The sequence below is a fragment of the Vipera ursinii genome (genome assembly GCF_947247035.1).
Source record: "Vipera ursinii genome assembly, chromosome: 3".
Classification (NCBI taxonomy): Eukaryota; Metazoa; Chordata; class Lepidosauria; order Squamata; family Viperidae; genus Vipera; species Vipera ursinii.
Window position 1 is genome coordinate 69,281,645 of NC_139516.1, and position 17,104 is coordinate 69,298,748.

The 17,104-nt window shown below is 41.6% G+C and overlaps 1 protein-coding gene across 1 annotated transcript in view; it reads left to right on the forward strand.

Moving 5' to 3' along the window:
* The window catches only part of PDE4B (phosphodiesterase 4B), a gene marked incomplete at its 5' end in the record, with an annotated part of 229,830 nt that overhangs the window by 38,655 nt on the left and 174,071 nt on the right, over nt 1-17,104 (forward strand). The window lies entirely within an intron of this gene.

Sequence of the window (17,104 nt, forward strand, 5' to 3'; positions counted from 1 at the left end):
TTCTATCTTTCTGTCTCTAGTTCTTTCCACTTTTTCTTATATTGACATTCTTCTCTTGTTTTAATTTAAACTTTCTTCCTCTCTTCTGTTTTGATGCTACCATTTGCTGCCATAGTTTTCACTACTTTTAAAAACAGTACAAAACAAGCATATATACAGCCTCCTGGAGCCATATTGGGCAACATTTAAAAAACAACAGCCCATCTTAGGATATTTGCTTTTCTCAATTTCTGAAAAACTAAGAAGCTAAGACTATAACTTTAAGAGACACTGAAATTCTGAGACATCTGAAAAACCTTGGTCAACACCATTAAATGGAAAAGTAACAACAAGAACTTCAGAACTAAAACATATCCCCCAGACAAAAGTATATTGATTACGATGAGATAAATTGTGCAGGGAGGAAGGTAGATATCCCTGCAAAATATTGAAGAATTGCTACTTAGACAAAGCAAGGTATAATAGTCTTTAAATCCTGAGAAAGCAAGATATCTGGCAGCACCTCAAGCAAATGCCTCCATGATTTACTGGAATATAAGAAAAGGGGGAGGTAAAACTCAATTGTTCTAGTCTTTCTGTGGAATTAATTTTCTGGTCTGGTCTACCTAGTGGGTCTGACAGATTGTTCTTTTGAATGTGATATACTTTGATAGACACAGATTCATTTGATGTGCTGTCAACATAATCTTTTTGACATTCCTGTTTTTTATTTAAAGGCTTGTTTTTGAAACATTGGATTAGAAGGATATACAGCTACAGGGAGTGCAGAATTATTAGGCAAGTTGTATTTTTGAGGATTAATTTTATTATTGAACAACAACCATGTTCTCAATGAACCCAAAAAACTCATTAATATCAAAGCTGAATATTTTTGGAAGTAGTTTTTAGTTTGTTTTTAGTTATAGCTATTTTAGGGGGATATCTGTGTGTGCAGGTGACTATTACTGTGCATAATTATTAGGCAACTTAACAAAAAACAAATATATACCCATTTCAATTATTTATTTTTACCAGTGAAACCAATATAACATCTCAACATTCACAAATATACATTTCTGACATTCAAAAACATAACAAAAACAAATCAGTGACCAATATAGCCACCTTTCTTTGCAAGGATACTCAAAAGCCTGCCATCCATGGATTCTGTCAGTGTTTTGATCTGTTCACCATCAACATTGCGTGCAGCAGCAACCACAGCCTCCCAGACACTGTTCAGAGAGGTGTACTGTTTTCCCTCCTTGTAAATCTCACATTTGATGATGGACCACAGGTTCTCAATGGGGTTCAGATCAGGTGAACAAGGAGGCCATGTCATTAGATTTCCTTCTTTTATACCCTTTCTTGCCAGCCACGCTGTGGAGTACTTGGACGCGTGTGATGGAGCATTGTCCTGCATGAAAATCATGTTTTTCTTGAAGGATGCAGACTTCTTCCTGTACCACTGCTTGAAGAAGGTGTCTTCCAGAAACTGGCAGTAGGACTGGGAGTTGAGCTTGACTCCACCTCAACCCGAAAAGGCCCCACAAGCTCATCTTTGATGATACCAGCCCAAACCAGTACTCCACCTCCACCTTGCTGGCGTCTGAGTCGGACTGGAGCTCTCTGCCCTTTACCAATCCAGCCACGGGCCCATCCATCTGGCCCATCAAGACTCACTCTCATTTCATCAGTCCATAAAACCTTAGAAAAATCAGTCTTGAGATATTTCTTGGCCCAGTCTTGACGTTTCAGCTTGTGTGTCTTGTTCAGTGGTGGTCGTCTTTCAGCCTTTCTTACCTTGGCCATGTCTCTGAGTATTGCACACCTTGTGCTTTTGGGCACTCCAGTGATGTTGCAGCTCTGAAATATGGCCAAACTGGTGGCAAGTGGCATCTTGGCAGCTGCACGCTTGACTTTTCTCAGTTCATGGGCAGTTATTTTGCGCCTTGGTTTCTCCACACGCTTCTTGCGACCCTGTTGACTATTTTGAATGAAACGCTTGATTGTTCGATGATCATGCTTCAGAAGCTTTGCAATTTTAAGAGTGCTGCATCCCTCTGCAAGATATCTCACTATTTTTGACTTTTCTGAGCCTGTCAAGTCCTTCTTTTGACCCATTTTGCCAAAGGAAAGGAAGTTGCCTAATAATTATGCACACCTGATACAGGGTGTTGATGTCATTAGACCACACCCCTTCTCATTACAGAGATGCACATCACCTAATATGCTTAATTGGTAGTAGGCTTTCGAGCCTATACAGCTTGGAGTAAGACAACATGCATAAAGAGGATGATGTGGTCAAAATACTCATTTGCCTAATAATTCTGCACTCCCTGTAATTTCCTCTGTTGAGGAATTAGCAGACAATTTGTCGTCTTGAAGACCTTTTATATACTTCAGGCAGAAGCTTGGGGGAAATGGATAGAGCATAAGGAGGCTCAGGCTGAGAGGATCCAGTGTATAATGTTAAATTTTGCATTTAGTAATAATTATGGTAAAGATAAAGGCCAATAGGATTTAAGCCACTCATCAAATTTTGTTGTTATTAAAATAAAAGAATTAAATTTAATAAATGCAAAATCCTCTACTTAGAGAACAGAAATCAAATGCAGAGGTACAGAATGGGGGATACCTGGCTTCACAATTCTATTTGTAGTAAAGGTAGTGACATCATAGTTGAGTAGAAACTAAATATAAGACAGCAGGTGACATGGTTCCAACAAGCTACATAGAAAGTATAGTTTTAAAATAATATAAAGTATTACTTCTATTCAGTTTTGACCTTGAATATTGTGTCCAAATGGGATTCGGACAAAGTGGAACCGGTTCAGAGAATGGCAAGAATAATAACCAGAAGACTAGAAACTTAAGTCAGAAAAAGAAACATGGAAAGAACAGTGAGTGTAATTTTGAGAAAAGAGGACAGAGGTATCTCAGGGGCAAGTGTCAAAAAAAAAGTCAAGATACTAGTCATGACTGCACCACCAAAAACCTTTTACATCAGGGGTGTTAAACTGCTGGCCCACGGGCTGGATACATCGTACCGAAACTGTGCCCACCCCATTTCAGGCAATGGCAAAAAAAGTCATGTTACGTCGTGACACATCATGTGACGTTGCAAGTTTGACACCCCCATTTTACATGGATAAAGGACATAAACAAATTGGGCTTCACAGCTGTGGTCTTGATGTTTTGATCCTCCTGTAGATATTCTGACAGATGGGGAAAAGCATCTTTCAAATAATCTGAAAAATCAAAATAATCGTCTATCTGATAAGTTCTCACCTGTATTTAGATTGCTATATGTTGTGAGGCATTGGGGCTAGTAACCTAAAGGGTCCCTTTGTATTATTTTACTATTTTTTCTTAAATCCTATACATGTTTTAGTACATCTCCTTTAATTATAGCCAAGCCTGCTTTTGAAAAAAAATAACAGTTAATAATGTTAGTATAGTATAATTAATACTACATTACCGTATTTTCCGGCGTATAAGACGACTTTTTAAACCCTGAAAATCTTCTCAAAAGTTGGGGGATCGTCTTATATGCCGGGTCGTCTTATACGCCGGAAAAAAAACAAATCAGTCGAGTGTCCCCGTTCTTGCAAAGTTGGGCCGCCTCGTGCAACTGAGCTAACTCCGGCGCGGCTCCGGGACACGGCTGGGCGGGAGCGTCGGGCGGCTCTCCCCATGCGAAGGCGGCGCTGCCCGTTGGCTCTTGGCCCGAGGGGAGGGCCTTGCGCCCGCCGGACTCACCTGTCACCAGCACCGCTCTCCCCCCCGTGGGGATGCGCTTCCGCCGGGCAGTGCTGTGTCGGAGACGAGCCAGCCTGGTGGCCAGGATCGGAGCTGCGCACCGGACTAAGAGGCCGTTTCGTGAGGTGAGAGGGCGGCGGGAGGGGGGAAGGAGGAGGAGGAGGAGGAGTCCCCAGACGTGGCAGCTCTTCCCGCCGCCCGTGGAGTGAGGTCGGTGTCCTCATCAGCCGCCTTTGCCTTGGCCAGAGGGATGCCGGGTGGGCACTTTAAAAGGCAGGCAGGCACGGTGTCCCAGGCGGGGCGTGGGTGCGGCAATTGCTCTCCCGGTTTGGCAAGTTTCCCGGCGGGTGACCGAAGAGCAGCCTCTGCCGGCGCTTACTCCAATGCGCTGCAACTAGGAGTGAGAGCCGCCGAAGACGGGAGAAGCAGAGCTAGCAGGCAGCCGCCGTGAGCGCGGCGCTGAGGGGCAGCGGCAAAACGGCCAGCAGCCCCATGCGCAGCAGCAGCCGCCGGCTCAGCAACAGGTCTGAGCGCAGGAGCCGCACCGCCAGGCTGCCCAGGAAAAGCAGCCACAAACCCGAAGGTAACAGGTTGCGCGCACAGTGGCCGCGCAGATCGCTCTGCCAACGTGCCGGTGCTCGCTCGTGTGTCTACGCACGCCCTTGCTGTTGCAGTCGGTTCTTCTCGGGATGCGCGTCCTTCGAGGGCGGCTTGCAATCAGCGCACCGTTGAGCCCATCCTATTTCTCCCCCACCCCCATTTTGAAACGAGGCTGCAAAAATAGGCAGCAGGGTGCACACGCGCACGCCCTCTCTTTCCCCTTTCTAAACTCCTCGTCCAAGCGCCTCTTAAGTTGCCAGGCGTGCCCTGGCTTCTTTTTGCGTGGGAAAAGGCCACGGCGCTATATCTTTGCAAGCACGCGTCTTCAGCCGTGCCAACACGAATTTGCGCCCAGGAAAAGCAGCCACACCGAGAGGCTGCACGCCCAGTCCATCTCCATGAGGGGCAGGGCGAGAAGCCGGCCGGGAAGAGGGACCGGGAGCCCGGGCCGAGCACGCCTCGGCCGACAGTGAGAGGGAAGCGCACGAGTTCTAAAAAAGAGGCTGCGGGTGGAGCTGCCCCGCCCTGCGCCCAATGGGAGAAGTTCAAGGCCTGGGGGGGATGCAGAAGGGGCGCTGGCCGTGGCGGGGTGGCGGCTGCCCTCCGGCGCTGCCTGCCGCCTGGGAAACGCTGCGCCGCGGGGGCTGGCAGAAGCGCGGGAGCAGCGGGAGGGCCGGCGGGGCCAGTCGGGCCTTCGCCTCCTCTGCGACGGGCAGGGCATGTAAGTATTTTCCGGCGTATAAGACAAAACCTTCAAAATCTTCTTAAAAGTAGGGGGTCGTCTTATACGCCGGGTCGTCTTATACACCGGAAAATACGGTAGTTTGTTTTAAGTAAGTAAAAAACTAACTGTCAATATGCAGACTCGTGTCAGACTCGCCACATCATGTGACATATCATAACGTATTGCAACTCTTTTTGCATTGCCGACAATGGGGTGGGCGCAGCTTCGGTATGATGAAACCGGCCTGCGGGCCGGCAGTTCGACACCCCTGGTTTAGTGGCTACCTTGTTAGTCACAAATATAATGGTAATAGTAATAATAAATCATTTTCTTATCAATGCACACATTTACAACTGAATTAAAGCCTTCAATGTAAGATCTGTTCAGTTTCAAGTTTCAGCCTCAGCTGGTAGGAAGATTCTAATTAAGGTTACAGATTTCAGCTCTTTTTAGGAAAGCCTTGTACCATGGAGAAAAGCAGTTCAAGAAGAGATAGCTTGTTTAGGGTACCTCTCTACTCTGCGAGGGGGCAAAAACAATAAAAAAGGCATAGGCTATCATGTCATCCTTAGTCCTTCTTTCCCCTAGACTAGCCATACCCAATTCTTGTAATCATTCTTCAAGGTGCTGGTTATGACCTACAAAGCCCTACATGGCATGGGTCCGGATTACCTACGGCAGCACCTGCTGCCGGCATCAACTTCCCTCCGTCCAGTGCGCTCCCACAGAGTGGGCCTCCTCAGGGTGCCTCCGATCAGAAAATGTCGATTGGTGGCCCCCAGGGGGAGGACATTCTCTGTAGGCGCGCCAGACCTGTGGAACCACTTGCCGGTTGAACTCCGGATGGCTCCCGACCTTCGCTCCTTCTGGCGCGATTTAAAAACTTATTTATTTGAACAATCTGGCCTGGTCTGATGGGTTTGGGGTTGGATTTAGTTTTAACATACTTTTATTATTGTATTATATTGGGCATAATTATTTAATTCTTTTTAACTCTTTTTTAATTTTTGTATTTACATTTTGATATTTATTGCCCTGTACACCGCCCTGAGTCCTTCGGGAGAAGGGCGGTATAAAAATTTAATAAATAATAATAATAAAAATAATAATATGTTTTTGTCTCCAGGCCTTTAACCTTCTTAGTTGCTCCCATTCCATTAAAACTAACCAAGGTAATTCTGTAGCAAAGAAGCTATTAAACCTACACTCTAAGCATGGTAGTATGAACAGCACAACAAGACATGCATGACAGAATCAGTTTCCCCATTGGGTAGGGTTTTAATCAATGTTGTATAGGGATGTTGTGATATCTCCTTTCACTGGAATAGATGGGAAGACACTGAAGCAGGGAGAAGTGGGGCATGTGTGGGTGTTCAATAATAGCTGGAATGAAAGAACTTCCAATTTTATAGCTCTACAATAGGGAGAGATTTTACTACAGTCTTTCTGGAAATCAGTGTCAAAGACATATTGCTTCTGTTACAAAATTTCTCTTACATGTCCAAGTGGGATTAAATATTGGACTGGATGACCCCAGTATCTGGGGTTTTGTTCAGTGCCTTTTCTTCATAGTGGCTGCAAACTGTGCAAGAAGGTGAAGAAGGCCATATGCCTCTCACTGAAGATGAATTTTGGTCAGAATTTGAAGTGGAAAAGCTTCATCTGAGCCTTTAAAGCAAGGGTGTCAAACATATGGAGGCCATGCCCAGCCAGCTCCGCCAATGCAAAAAAAATCATTCATTGCGACACGACACATGACACGGTGAGTTTGACACCCGTGCTTTAGAGAAACTAGTCCAGATTATAAGCATGATAAAATGTTGGACACACTCCGGAGTACTCAGAGCAAAGCTTTAAATTATTGGAATTTGACCATTTCAAGGAGTCTTGAATCTTTGTAAACAACTTTTATTGATTAGCCCTTGGGCCATATCAAAGTACAAAGTTCCAGCAACAAACCATCACCAAAACTAGATAAAAGCAATCCAAAATGGAATTTGATAAAATACAATTTAAAATGAAATTAAAATACAATTTAAGTTAAAATAGTAATAAAATGCAAATTTAAGATATAGATAAAATATGGAAACATTATATTTCGGAGTCGCCCTTACAGTCTACCCCAATCAGTCCCACATATGCAGATCTTAACTGGATCATTTTGTTCAAATACTGTGCTACGTTGGATGTTATTTTCAAGTTCTGGCCGGACATAAGGTAAGTTATTTTGATATGGGGATCCCAATTTGAATCTTTGTAAATGCTTAGCCTTAGCTTTAAAAATGTGTATAGCTATGAGCTTATGATTGCTGCCAGCAAAATGCAGAGCAGTCCTCGGGGCCCAATAAGTGACATTTCTTATTTGTTTCTTCCAAGCAGCATAAAAATGAAAAATAATTCTGAGATATTTTGAAGGCTTTATTTATTTTATGTTCTAATTTATTTCCACATGATAATTACAGCTACTAAGCATTTTAGTAAAAATTACTACTTTTGTCTTGAAATGATTGATGCAGAGTTTTACCACTTCATAGACAAAGGCAAAGATTTGGAGGCTCCACCATTAGCCTATTTGCTTGGTGGAAAGATTAGATACATAACATAAAGAAGACTTGAAACGGGGATGCTTGCTGGCTTCCGGGGATGAAATTCATTATTTTTCATTATTTTTAATAGCTTCAGTTACACAGTTAATGTAAATGTTCAAAATAAAGAATGCTACGAATTGTTGCAGAGAGACACCTGAGGTAGATAGGACTGGCACTGAAATATTATTATGCAGTTTTGTAATTCAAAATATTGCACTTAAACCGATACAGAACATTTCGCTTCTACCCAAACCCTATCTCTGTGAATTGAATCAAATGCCACTTTTAGACCAATAAAGGCAACAATATTTTGATTATTTCAAAAAAAATTATATGCCTGTCATTCTCCTTAATAGCTTTGGGTGGCTTGCAGAGAGCAGTAAAACAATAAAATGTAACTGATACAAACTGTAAAAGGTAAGCACTCGTATTAAAAGGCCAGTGAAAATAAATATGTTTTGAACCCCCTTGTAAATTGTATTAAGGATGGCTGCTGCTTCAAATCCATAAAACCCAAGCTGCCACAGAGAAAGATGCAGCGATTGGTGATGTCAATATATCCATAAAAAGTGCTACATTAATGACCTAAGAATCCAATGCAAACTATTCAGGAGTAGAAAGTCCTGTACATAGCTTTATTTTATTTATTTATTTATTTTAATTCCATTTATATCCCGCCCTTCTCCGAAGACTCAGGGCGGCTTACAAGCTTAGCAGTAGCCTTCATTCTATGTATATGCCTGCTTATTAGGGCTTTCACACACACACCCAAGCGGCATTATTACAAAGTCAGCTTATTGCCCCCAACAATCTGGGTCCTCATTTTACCTACCTCGGAAGGATGGAAGGCTGAGTCAACCTTGAGCCTGGTGGGATGCGAACCTGCACTAATTGCAGGCAGCTGGTGTTACTTTAGGAGGCATTTGCCCACTGCTCCACCAAGGCTCACTACCCAACTAGCTAACATCATAGTACCCTGCTGAAGAGTTCTGCTTATTTCCTGCTCAATTAGCATTATAGATAGAAATGACATTCTCATGGAGGAAAAGATCTTTGTTTATAAATGGGTGAAATCTCTAGCACCCTGAAAGGAAGTTTACCTGAAGGGGCTGCTGCCTTTGGCCAATGTTGACCTCATTGTCAAGTTTGTTACCTTTTGTCTTAGTGCAGTTTCTCATCTTTTGCCCTGGAAATGGCTGTGAGGTTGGAACAAGGGAAGATTGAGTGGCAAGGAAGATTTTGACTTCCTTCCCACCCAGCAATAAACATAAAAATATTGATAAAATATTTAAAATGTGCAAGGTTTTATGTATCATTATGTATAAGACTGTACGCACCTTTACTTGGTTTTGGAAACCAATGAAACTGATTCAATATTTAATTAATGAGGCATGTTATGATTTTTTTTTAAAAAGCAGCAGTTTTACTTGCAAAAGAATGATCTGAGTGACAATGGCAGCATAAAAATGTTACAAATCTTTATACTGTAAGTGAAACTCAGGTACAGGAGGGCTTTTTTCATCCTCCGCCCAGACAATAATTGTGGATAAGAAAAATTTAAAAAAGTCTGGATAGTGGACATTGCTATGGCTGGAGATAACAGAAGAGAAAAACAGGTGAACTTAGCAAAATATAAAGACCTGCAATTAGAATGACTGAAAGAAAGCAAAGATAGCACCAATAGCAAAGAGGCTCCTTGGATGCAGTTCCAAAACTTCTGGAGCCTCACCTGAACATCACCAGTGATTGACAAAATCACTATCAGTCAATTGCAAAAGGCAACTTTACTGGGAACAGTTTACATCCTGTGATGACACCTTTAATATTGAACAATATTATCTGCCTATCCTAGGTCCTTGGGAAGGATTCAAAGTTAAACAAAAACGTCATATACAGTCTAAATATTGGCTGATTATGTGACCAGCCATAATTTATTAAACTTGTATGCTATCCAATTCCCAAGGATTCTGGGTGACTCAGGGTAGCAAATTAAATAGGCGATGTGGAATATTAAATTGAGCCACGGAGAAAGTTCTTGGATACAACATGCAAGTTGGATTTCACAAATACCTTGCAAAAATTGAGTATTCCAATTTGCAGTACCTATGGATTATGGCAGGATTCTTTCAATATCAAATACTCAGTGTTTGATTTTTGGTTTTCTTCTATCAAATCCCAGCAACACTACAAAACTGACTTGAAAAATTACACTTTTGGGGAAAAAAATCTTTCTGTGGTTCCCCCCCCCCCACTTCCCCGGGCTGAGATATAATTTTGAAATACCAGTGCCAACAAAAGTCTAGAAAGGAAAAAGAATCTGAATCTGATTAAGACAGGTTTGTCTCTGCCAGAAGGGGAAATGTCCCTAGCGGCTAGCCCGTGTGTGACTTCAACCTTGCACCTCTTAAGACATCATCCTTGTTTCCAGAGACAGGAATGCATTCGACATACATCTAGAAAACACTGAGATGTCTCTCAAAATACGTAAGCTAAGTTGTTCCCCGATAGCGCATATATATGCTTGAAAGCTGCATGGTGTATGGCTGATTAATTTTCCTTTTAAAGTTCATACAAAAATTGATATACATTTGTCTTCTCTATTATACGAAACATATTAGGATGCACACAAGAGTGGCATGGTTGCTTAGAAGTGAAGCCTCTCACCTCCCACTTGGAAAGTTGAGAGTTCAATTCTAGGCATCGGCAGATGTTTCTCTATCAGGGCTCAAAGAGCAAATATTTGTTGCAAACTCCATGTAGGCGTCAGGAAGGTATCTGGATAGTTAATGCTCAGTTGCCCCAACTCTAGCCGGAAATAAAGGGATTAAAGAGTTGTAAAAAGAAAAAAAATAGGAATCACACAATACATTTTTATGCCTTTTCATCTATTGGTTTAATTTATTCCTTCCAGGCTCCTAAAGTCTAGAAGATAACCAAAGAACTTGGTGTATTTTAAGCTAGCTGCTGTTGGTATCCACAGCATACTGGGCTCTTCTGGAACAACTGTGGTATTGTTTTTTAAACTAAGCTTGTTTAGTTTACTTCTTTGCAGTATGTTATCAATATATTTACACAGGACCCTGTAAGTATGAACATAAGGAAGCAAATAAATAAATGAATGTTGTGTTTTTATTTCTATAGTATTGGAAATCTGATTAAAGATAGCTGGAAAAACTTTATTTAGGAAAATGTTGATGAAGATTGTTAATCATCCAGGTAAAGTTGTCTGAAGGTTAAATCACGGGAACTGGACATACTTTTATTTTAAAAACATTTTTTTTTTCAAAAGTGTTGTTTTCAAGTTAATTTTTAGTGCTGCTGTATTTATTTAGAAAAGCATCATTCAAAGCCTCCAATACCTTAGGAATAAAAATAAGCATATATCTTACATATTTTGAAGGCTGGCACACTTTCTGCTGATTGTGCAAGTTTGTCACCTAATTTCTTTCTCAGTGTCGATGCCAAGATTTTGACAGCACATAAGCTAGAGAAAATATTGCCTTTGTGATTCCATCCTGTGCAATCTGGTTTTACAAAAGAAGAAAAAGTCTTGGGTTATGTTAGGTTAGTAATTGGCATTTTATTTTTTTTATTTTATCATTTCTTTATTAAATGTGTTTGCTCCCATCTTACCACGAGGTGACTCTGGGTGGCTTACAACATTAAAAGCAAGAAACTCATTAAAATATATATCTAATCAGAATAAAAATACAGATTATGACTAAAAGATGGGGAAGGAGGAAGAAGAATGTATCAGGGAGAGGCGAACTCTGTTATTGATCCATCCACTACCTCCTGTGTAAATACACCCCCATTGGGACTCCAAGCCAACTGGCAGAGCCAGGTCTTCAGGCCCTGATGGAAGGTCAGGAGAATGGGAGCCAATCTCACCTCGGGGGACAAGATGTTCCACAACCTGCCCAGCCACTGCACACTGCACTGATTGTAGCTTCTGAATGCTCTTCAAGATAGCCCCACTCTACAAGGTACAATGTAGAGTGCATTATAGTAATCCAGATTGATGGAGCACAGGGACTCCTGATCCAGAAGAGGCTGCAACTGGTGCACAACCCAAAGATGTGCAAAGGGTCTCCTAGCCACAACTGCCACCTGCTCTTCAAGTAGGTGTTGTGAGTCCAGAAGGAAACCCCCCCCCCCACAAGTTGCAGACGACGTTTGTCTGGGGTAGTGCCATCCAGTTCAGAGCTAAGGATGTTAAATATATATATTCAGAAAAACGAATCAACAGAAGTGATTTTGTGGAAAGAGTCTTTGATACAGTACAGTTCAAATTCATGGAGAAGGTTTTGGCTGAATATGGATTTATTTGTTTCTTTATTAATTGGATTAAAATGTGCTATTCACATTCTCTTGTCAGCCTTTGTACAAATGGAATTACTTCCACATTTATCAAGATGTCTTACCGAATATTTTTTTTATTTCATTTTATGTTTAATACAGGAACATTCAGAGAATAAAAAGGCATTATGGACATAAAATTCAGGTGGTGCTGAATTTAAGTTGTCATTGTATGCTGAAATATTATGACATATAAGTAATTATGAATATTCTATGCCAAAATATATTGATAAAATACCACTGTGTGGTACTGTTAGGTAGCTGTTAATTAGAATAAGCCTCATATGGTTAATAGAGACTTTAATGTATTTATAAATATCTATTATCTGCGTCTGCAGATAATCGCCCAGCCGCCCTGTTTAGGGTGACTCGCTCCCTCCTTAATCAGGAGGTGAGAGAGGAGCCCTTGCAGGGGCGGGCCGAGGAGTTTAGTTATCATCTGATGGACAAAATCGCTCAGATCCGGGCCGGTTTGGACTCTAACTGCCAGAGTCGGATGTGGAGGAATCGGACGGTCTTGAGCATGTTATCTGGACTGAGTTCGATCCTGTTTCCCCTGATGATGTGGACAGGATTATGGGGAGGCTGAGTTCCACCACCTGTTTATTGGACCCGTGTCCCTCTTGGCTGATTTATGCGGCTCAGGAGGAGACACGAAGCTGGTTCCAGGCAGTAATATCTGCCTCTTTGAGTGAGGGTGTCTTCCCCGCTGCTTTGAAGGAGGCTGTGGTGAGGCCCCTTCTCAAGAAGCCTGCCCTGGACCCAGAGGTTTTAAACAACTGTCTTGTCTCCAACCTTCGCTTTTTGGCGAAGGTTGTTGAGAGCGTGGTGGCGCATCAGCTTCCTCTGTTCCTGGAGGAAACTGATTATCTGGACCCGTACCAATCGGGTTTCAGGCCCGGGTACAGCACGGAGACGGCATTGGTCACACTGGTGAATGATCTCTAGCGGGCTCGGGACAGGGATTGCTCCTCTGTCCTAGTCCTATTAGATCTCTCAGCAGCTTTTGATACCATCGACCATGGTATCCTATTGTGGCGTCTCAGGGGGTTGGGAGTGGGAGGCACTGTTTTGCAGTGGTTCTCCTATCTCCTGGGCTGTTCACAATCGGTGTTGACGGAAGGGCAGAGGTCTGCCCCGAGGCCTCTCGTTTGTGGAGTCCCTTGGGTCGGTTCTCTCTCCCCTCCTGTTCAACATCTATATGAAGCCGCTGGGCGAGTTCATTTGTGGTTTCGGGGTGGGGTATCATCAGTACGCTGATGATACCCAACTTTTTCTTCCCACCCCGAACCAACCCAGTAATGCCCTCGCCGTGATGTCCCGTTGCCTGGAGGCGGTCCAGGTCTGGATGAAGATAAACAGACTTCGTCTCAATCCTGCCAAGACTGAGTGGCTGTGCATAACGGCATCTTGGGTTAACCAGTCTATTCCACCTTTAATGATGGGGGGTGAGGTGTTACCCCCCCGTCGATAGGGCTCGCAACCTGGGCATCCTCCTGGACTCACGGCTCAGTTTTGAAGACCATATAGGAGCCGTGACCAGGGGGGCCTTTACCCAGGTTTGCCTGGTGCGCCATTTGCGGCCCTACCTGGACCGAGATGCCCTGCGCACAGTCACTCATGCGCTCGTGACCTCCCGGTTGGACTACTGCAATGCTCTCTACATGGGGCTGCCCTTGGGGACCACCTGGAGGCTTCAGCTGGTGCAGAATGCAGCCGCGTGGGTAGTGATGGGGGTTTCCCGATACTCCCATGTAACACCTCTACTCCGCGAACTGCATTGGCTTCCGGTTGCCCTCCGGGTGAGATTCAAGGTGCTGGTGATGACCTATAAAGCCCTAAATGGCTTGGGTCCGGGATATCTGAGGGAACACCTGCTGCCGGCATCAAGCTCCCTTCGTCCTGTGCGTTCCCACAGGGAGGGTCTTCTCAGGGTACCGCCAGTAAAAGATTGCCGGCAGACAATACCCAGGGGGAGGGCCTTCCCTGTGGGTGCGCCTGCCCTTTGGAATCAGCTGCCTGTAGAGCTTAGGATTGCCCCTGACCTTCGTTCATTCCACCGGGACCTGAAGACCTGGCTCTTTGAGCTCTCTAGCCTGGTCTGAGCATATTAATTGGGATTTTAACTGTTTTTAACTGGGGTTTTATTGCAAGGTTAATATAATTCTTTTAATTGATTTTAAGATTTTTTAAATTGTTGTATCTGTTTTTTAAAATACCTTGTGAACCGCCCTGAGTCCTACGGGAGAAGGGCGGTATATAAATTGAATAAATAAAATAAATAAATAAAATAATAAATTAAACTGGGGAGTTCGTTTGGTATTTGAAATCTTTTAAGTATCTTGGAATATTTAATCCAAAGGAAAAATATAGTAGTAAATATTTCAAAGTGGTATTGAATAAATAGAAACACCAATTAGCTTATGGCAAAAGATAAATATGGAAATGAATATTAGTTCAAGATGCATATAAGTACCCATGAATTCCCATGTTAATATCTTTGAAATATTTCTAGCAGATTGACAAAATATTTTTTTAAAAATTATGGGAAGATTAAAACTCAAGGTTTATTTTATCTGACATGTAAGATTTATATAATCTGAAGATAAACCAATTGTATCTGTTAAATCAGTCACCATGTGATAGTGCTATTGTTAACTTTCTGAACTTTTTGCTTTGTATGTGAAACGTATACATCCCATAGATATATGCATATGTACATTTTAACTTCTATTTCTCTATGAAATTCAAGCAATGAACTCCCAAAACAATTATAGACAAAATTTTAAAAAATTGCTGTTAGACACCTGTGACATCAGCCTATGGAATATTTGATAGAGACGCATTTAAAAGATTTGGGGATAAAATTAGAATATTCACCTTTATATTTTAAATTTATACTTTGGGATAAATTCAGTGTGAAATATGTGAGGGGTTTTTATGGAAGAGTGAGATATATAGGAACATATGGGCTAATTGTGTCAAGACAGATCAGCTGATTACTGATCACGTTTCTGAGTTATTGCAAGAGGAATCTGAATAGTCTAAAAGTGTCACACATAGCACTTAATCCACTTTAATGACAACAGTCCATTAAGTACCTTCTGATTTCACAATTTTGTCCAGATGCATTAGCAATATCTAAACTTTCTAAATCATTCTCAGCACTGAAATATCTTTTAGGCTTTTTCAAATGTGCAACTTTTTTTAAATGGCAATTAAAAGCATTGTTAGGATGAATATTAATTATTTGGATTAACTTTGGAATAAATAATGGTGATACACCATATTAAAATGCAACATTAAGGGCTTTAAAATATATTCAGTACTTTCTTGATAAAATGAGATTCATTCAACAAAATGTTCTTTTTCCACATTTATTAGATACTTCAGAGGATGTTGGAAAATGGTTGTCACTTTTGTTATATTGGAAAATGATGAAGGGAACATGAAATATACATTAGATATGAACTTATCCAATCATCATCCTATTTCAATGTAATATCCGTTTGTTTGTCAATGTGTTACAGAGATCAAGACAGTTTAGAGACATGAACGTGCTTTCAAATTATATACTCCAATTTTGGTATCAATTAATATATGAAGAACTGCAATTGTAGTGCAGGCTCGAATTATGTAGTGACCTAAGTCTTGGAAAGGGCTCTAATGCTGGGAAAAGTGGAAGAACAGAGCAGAAGAGGAAGACCAGCAACAAGGTAGATATACCCAATTTCAGTGGCAATGAGTGCATTGTTGGAAGACCCAAAAGACCAAGTTAGGAACAGAACATTGTAGAAAAGCTATCTGTGCTGTTGCTAAGGATTGAAAACAACTTGATGGCACATAATCAAGTGCTTGTAGAGCATGTGGGAGCTTTTACTTTTTTACAGGGAAAGTGGCATCTCAGATTTAAAACCGTGGATTGATGTTTATTTATTTGTTAAATGAGTATCTTCCCCCCCCCCCTTAGTTCAGGAGAGCAAGATGACACACGTACATTGCTCCTTCTTGCCGTTTTTTCCCCTCTAAAACAACAACATTGTGCAATATGTTGATTTGAGAGTAAAAGAAAGACTAGCTCCCAGTTACCTAACGAATCTTGATGGCTGAGTTAGACTTGAACCTGGGTCTCTTAGTTCAACTCCAGGAGTTGGTCCAACCCCATAATTATTACACACCACTGGCTCTCTGATTATAAACTATTAATGTTATGGCAACAGTGTTACTCTGTGATTCAAGATTTAACAGTTTTTACAGACTTATACTTTTTAAAAAAATTTCCATTTGCATATTCTTTCCCTGCATTTATATTTTAAGCAAACACATTTTAAAAATATAATAATTATAATAAATTAACATATTTAATACATTTTAAAAAATAAAATATTTTTTAAAGTTATTTACATATGAGACACCATAGAACCTATGTGTTTGAACTGGGACTATGGGATTTTTTATTTAAGACCTACCACTCATATTTCTTTCCAATATAATCAGAACTTCTCCACTCTTAGTCAAAACCTAACACTAGCTATATTCTCGTGCTCACTGATGTCTCTGTTCTTACTGAGATATAAATCCAGAAGGGAAGCATTTGTTTATTCATTTAAAACCTTTACATGGCCATCCATCTTAAAAACCAAAACCATGGTAGCCCATAACCAAACACTTAGGTGTAAACAGTAAAACAAAATAAAGAGAACAACCTGGTGCCATAATCCATTTTTCCCCGTAGAGCCCACAACATTCTCCTCCCACTTGAACTTCATACTAATCCAATATGGGAAAAACCAGCTCTTTTGTTTTCCAGAAAGTGAAAAGGCACCTGCTGGATCTCAGAGGGAGGATATTCCATAGACAGGGGCCCAAACCCCAAGAATGATACTTCTAGGCTGAGTTCTTTATTGTTTCCACACCTGTAGACAGAATTTTGCCAGACTAAGCACTCTACTATCTGCATTGATCTATTCTGAGAACTATTAGGGAGGAACTGTCTTCACCATCTTTCTCTCACACAAAATATCTGGACTAAGCTGCCTCTTATTTCTCTGGAATGCACACATACACCCCCTTCCTGGTAATCCAGCCTACTACA